Below are 6,493 nucleotides of genomic sequence, written 5' to 3' on the forward strand. Positions count from 1 at the left end.
ATTTATCCTCTCACCGAACAGCGAGGGTGGATGATTTAAAAGTGGAATTAAGAGGAAAAGAAAAGGACCAAATCCTCTCTGGTTAAACAAGTGGCCTGATAAGGGTTTTGGCCTAGGATGCCAATCGTCGAACCTGGCTGTGATCCCTGTCTTGCACAGTCGGTTGAAGAACTGAGGGCTTCATCCAAGAAAAAAAATGTGGAGTGAATATGAAGTGATTAGTGCGAAGTGTTTCTAAGACAACCTATAAACAAATGTGGAATTTAGTTAAGGGCATTTTGTCTAGGCCCATTAACTCAACTTAAATATTGTAGAATGTATGTACTGACTTGTTGAGTGAATCTTCGAGTGAGTGTATTCGCCGAAAAAAATACCATCTCCTGTCACAGTACACAAAAAAAATAAGCCTGTTCTGTCTGGAACCCTCTTCAAGACATCACAGTCTGGGGGGCCGTGTAACATTACGAGTCAAGACAGCTGTAACGGAACTTGAATAGCGTAAAGTTATCGTTAAAAACGCACGCCGCGCGATTCGTTACGATTTGGTCGGTCATAATAGTAGTAACATGCTTTCGAATACAATTAAAATATAACGGAGATACCTGTTTAGCGTTATTGGAAATAATATGTAATAAATTAATGAGTAAGGTAGCCGATCATATAAGAAGAGGTAGAATTGGGCATATTAGGGTGTTTTGCTTTATATCGACTAAGCCGATGATACGGCGTCTTTTTTTTCCGTTTACTCTTAGAAGAAAAAAAAGAAAACAAGTAACGAAGTGCTAATTGTGCGTTGTGAAAAATATAGGGGCGAATTTTAAATAGCTACAGTGTATAATCAGACTAACAAATGGACATTCAGTTACGCGAAATAGCGGACAGTGAAGTGTGGTCATTAAATTGAATACACCTACAGGGCGGTCAATTCCGTGATAAGTCTATTCGCATCTCACGAGGGACGCGGTATTGAGACCGGTTTTTTTTTATTATATCACGGAGAGCGGGCTTCAATTTATAAAAAAGGAGAAAAGCTGTATCATTATCATTGACTGTTGGTGTTCAGTAACCAAAACTGTTCATCAAAGGGTTTCGGTGAATGAGTGGTGAATGCGAAATGAAACTGTGAACGAAGTTATGTTAAATAAAGCAGAAGAGACAAGACAGTTTGGTCGTATCTGTTATTATTCCATAAACCGTAACATGTACTCTCGTTGTACGAAGCCTTTATAGACGATCGTATGACAATTTGCTTTGAAGGGATCTTGTTACGAGACCTTAACTACTGCAGCTATTCTGGAATCAGGTGCTACCATGACTGTTGTGTGTTGTCTATGGATTAAGGTCATCATATCTCATGCTCTAAGATCGACGCGCCTTTCCTCTTGGTATAACGGTGTCTCACGGTAACCACGACAACGCCGACGGCGAAGGAAGATACGGTAGAACAGAATGGCAATGTACTTCCAACATGATGGATGTCCAGCACATAGCTCACGTACGGTTGAAGCGGTATTCAATAGCAAATTTCACGATAGGTGGATTGGTTGTCAAAGCACCATACCATGGCCCGCACATTCACCGGATCTGACATCCTCGGATTTCTTTCTGTGGGGAAAGTTGAAGGATATTTGCTGTTGTGATCCACCGACAACGCCAGACAACATGCGTCAGCGCATTGTCAATGCATGTGCAAACATTAGGGAAGGCAAACTATTCACTGTTAGAGGAATACCATTACATGTATTGCCAAAGGCATTGAGGTTGATGGACATCATTTTGAGCATTTACTGCATTAACCCTCCGCTACCCGCGCGATTTTTTTACCTCCACTACACGCGCGTGGAATGTGAGTCAGCATTGTGTTTTATACCATTTTCATGAACAATTCTGACATTACAATTGGAAAATATAATATATTTGAGTCTGGATGACATAAATAAAACAATGAATTCATAAACACAATGTATTTCAGCATCAGTAGTGTACATAAAATATTTTAACTCATAATTTACCTGTAAACCAATAAGAACATTTATTGTACTCACTGAAATTTATGTTCATTCTGTTTTTTCACTGTTTTTCCAAATGAATATTAACCAACACTTATCTTAAGTAAATTAGTTCAGAAACTTTTTCAGAAAACTATAGTTTACAGCTGCACTGCCAGTTCGAGTAAATCACTCATGGTGGTTGCCATTTTCACTGCACTCACCGCACAGATATGCACCGACATGTTCCAGGCATACAAATTTATTGCACATATTGCAGGAAAATCTCATTGGTCTGTTTTTTTTCCTATCACAGAAGTTGCATCTTCCTCGAGCTGTTGTTTGTGGAGGTCTAGGAAGAGTTTCAGCTATTGGTAATCCCAAAATTTCCTTGATACGATTCTTGACGTTCACCAGTGTACTTAGATGATTGACCTTCATTGTCATATAATCATGCAACAGTTCTTTGGCAAGAACTTTTAGATAGTCTTTTCTGGGAATTGTTGAATCTGAATTGCTCTTGTAAATTATGTATCCATTGATTCCAGCAATATTTATAAGAGAGGAAAAAATTATGAATGGCCATCTTCTGGTAATTCGTGTTACAGAGTACGTACATTTCATCGCATCAACTTTATCCACACCACATTTAGTCTCGTTGTACAATGTTATTATTTCCGGCTTGCACTTTTCCGAATCACTGTCAATACTGTCATCATCATGTAAAGTAGACGGTACCAGAACAACCTTGTCTTTCTTAGGTTTATATGACACCAGTGTCATATTCTTCCTAAATGCAAAAATGCTGGTTTCCACAGGAAGATCTTTTGCTACTGTCATAAATGGAGGAATTTCACGTTTATTTTTTCAAATTGTTCTATCCATTGTCAGCTTGTCATTTTCCAACAAGTCAGCCGCAAGGGGAATTGATGTGAACCAATTATCACATGTTACATTTCTGCCAGATTTGGATATGCATTTCACCATTCTTTTGACAATAGCATGAGGTGTGTTATCACAGAGATAAGGCCCATCCACTTGCTTTCCACAGTATATTTCTAAATGGCTGGTATAGAACAGCCTTGCATCTGTAAGTGCAAACATTTTTATACCATATTTTGCTGGTTTTGATGGAATGTATTGTATAAATCCACATCTGCCCCTGAATGCATCCAGCATTTCATCTACTGTAACTAGTTCTGATAATCTATAATGTTTCTTGCAGTTTTCATTGAACTGATCTATCAAGAATCGGACAGCAGCTGATTTGTCTGTTTCCTTCCGATGAGCTCTGTTTCTGACATCAAATTTCAGACATGTCAGCAAGAAACAAAAATGGTTTATTCCCATTGAAAGTCTCAAGTACTCCACTCCAGTACCATCTGCAGCCCAGAGATCTAGTAAATTTGTGTGTGATGTCCGTAGCACACCTGCCAAGAAAAGGAGTCCTAAACAAGCTTTGATTTTTGTAATGTTAGTGTCTGAAGCATCTCTTTCTCTGGAATATTTAGAACAGATGGTTGCGATGTAAATATTAGTGCAGCGAACAATTTCTTCTAAAATGTCATCTGTGAAGAAAAGTTGTAAACAATCAATTGGACGCTTGGCATTTTTTGCTTTGCCTATCACTCCTGGTAAATGCTTGACAATATTATGTTGAGGTCTTCTTACTCTTCTGTTTTAGATTAGAGGTTGATGGCTCCATTGTATACTGAGTTTCCCAAAATACGAGTCAAATTTTTTGATAGAATCACTTTCGTCCAGCGACTGTTCACTATCTGAATAGTGATCACTTTCGAATATTGACTCCATATCACTACATTCTTCATTACCAAGCTCTTCGTCCAACCACTGAAAAACCTGATCATCATCCACCGTTCTCCTGAAAAAAAAAGTGTATATCTTATTTCACTAATCAGTGTTGGTCAATGAAAAGGCTCATAATTGTATGACAGTTTGGATAATAAATAAATAAAAAAAAGTTTCTAAATGTAACTGTCTATGTTTTGTAATGTTATAAAGGAAGAAAGCACATTACCTGCAATACATCATAAAAGAAATGATGATAGAACCGTGCAACACGAATGCACACACGCGGACTGACACTCTGCACCTCATGAGACTGCTGCTTCTGGCAATAATGACTAACTTCAATTGTTGCCAATAATTTGCTACGGAAGGAGGGGAAGGTAGAAAAAGCCACTAATGGAAATCTTGAATTTATAAGTGATTCTTGATGGAAAGATAAAACTGCAGACTCACAGTCCGCGGTGCATGTAACGGAGGGTTAATATGGTATTTACAGGTAATCACACTGTAACAGCATGCGTTCTCAGAAATGATAAGTTCACACAGGTACATGTATCACATTGGAACAACCGAAATAAAATGTTCAAACATACCTACATTCTGTATTTTAATTTAAAAAACTACCTGTTACCAACTGTTCGTCTAAAATTGTGAGCCATATGTGTGTGACTATTACAGTGCCATCTATCACAAAGCAAAAACAAGTGGTCCAGCTAAAACATTCATATTTCTTTATGTACTACTAAGACATTCATATTTCTTTATGTACTACACTTATATGTAATAAAAAATGGGGGTTCCTATTTTTAAAAAAACGTAGTTGATATCCATTTGACCTATTAGGCCAACCATTGCGCCATCTGGTTTCCCCCTTTAACCTAGACAAGTTTCGTTCTTTGTAGTTTTTTCATTTGACGCTTATTTCGTGAGATATTTGGCCCAGTCACGATCAATGGACCACCCTGTATATTACTGATTGTCCTGCATTTTTATTTTGATATGTACAGAAATTAATGAATGCTGTTTCTGGTAAACCATTGAAATACTTGTTTCATAACACCTTTTGCAAATGCAGTAATACCTTCTTCGTTATTCCCTTCAATCAATAGACAGATATTATCTACAAACAGTATTGGCTCTGAATACCTAATGCACCATGAAAATCATTTATGTGTATTGAAAAATGGACCTGAAATTGATCCCTGTGGAACACCATGACTTAGTGCACATGGTTATGAAAAGTGTACCTGAGTTTACTTACTTCGGGGTGTACTTTATTTCTGTTATGTAAGAGCAAATACAATAATTTAATTCACTCATTTGGCCCACCTCTTACACCATATTGTTCAAGTTTTCTTAGGGGCACAGAATTATCAGTCACATTAAATGCTTTTGTTAGGTCTAAGAATAATCATGAGATTTTTGTGTTGTTCTGGACTGCATTTCAAACACAGTTTATCAGGCTGAATGTAGCTGTTTCAGTTGCGTGCTGTGACCTAAAGCTATGTTGACATCCAGAAATACCATTTTTCTCGAAGAATGTAGTCAGTTGTGAGAGGCTTGCTTTACCAATAATCTTTGAAAGCTCTGACTGTAGTGCAACAGGCATATACTTACCCATACAATGCTGACCACCTTTGTTGGTTGAAAATGTTCCAAAAATTTCTATTTTTCATTGATAATAGATGTATCACTATTTTTATGACTATAACAGTGTACAATGGACAGAATGGGATGTATAGGTATGGTTGGTGACTGCAATAAGTGTGCTCTATAGCTGGTACTGTAGTTTTCTGATGTTCACTTGTCCTTGTTAACACATACCTCATCAAGAAGAGTGGCACTAGTTTTTGTTATATGTGTTGGAGAACTAACCATCACAGACAGATTTTAGCATTTACTATACCCAAGAAATTTTCTGTGTGAGGGCTCTGGGTCAGAAAATCAGTGTTAAAATCTCCACAGAGTGTCACAGTTTTCCCAGGACTCTTCAGGTTACCTCGAGCAAGGTCCAGTTGTTTGAAAACAACAACACTTACATTGATATCAGGAGATCTGTACGTACATAAAATAATTTTTTCTATCACTAGCTCAATAGCTGAGACTTCAAAATCTCTTTTCTAACATCATTTGCATACAGAGGCTAAGCTCTTATAATCTAAATTTTGTTTTATGTAACTACAATTTCTTGATGTTCCTTGATGATTCTATTCTAGAAAAACAGTTTGCAAGATCAAAAGCTAATATTTTAAGTGATGAAAACACACATTATGTACCCAGTGTTCACAAAAACATACTGAAACATCCAGCGATTTCCTGCTAAGAAATCTGTTTATTTCATTAATTCTGTTAATAGTTGTACATTCTGATGTACTATCTATAGATTGTGTTTACAGCTTCATTCTACTTCACATTTTTTATACATCTTACTTCCCTAAAAAAATACTGTTCAATCTTCTAAGAAAAATTAGTTAGAATCTTTGTTTATGATCCACTTACCCAAAGTACATTGAGTTACTTTGATGCTGTGCCTCTTGTAACTCAAGTTTACTAAATGACAGATTTTTCTCAACCAAGAATTGCTTACCACTGTAATTTAAATGAAGAGTTTGGCTGTTATACACAGATACGCTTTACATACATACATTCATGTACGGAAGTTCTTTGTGTGCTTGATTTATGTCATCGTTCACTCT

The sequence above is a fragment of the Schistocerca serialis genome, chromosome 12, assembly GCF_023864345.2.
Source record: "Schistocerca serialis cubense isolate TAMUIC-IGC-003099 chromosome 12, iqSchSeri2.2, whole genome shotgun sequence".
Classification (NCBI taxonomy): Eukaryota; Metazoa; Arthropoda; class Insecta; order Orthoptera; family Acrididae; genus Schistocerca; species Schistocerca serialis.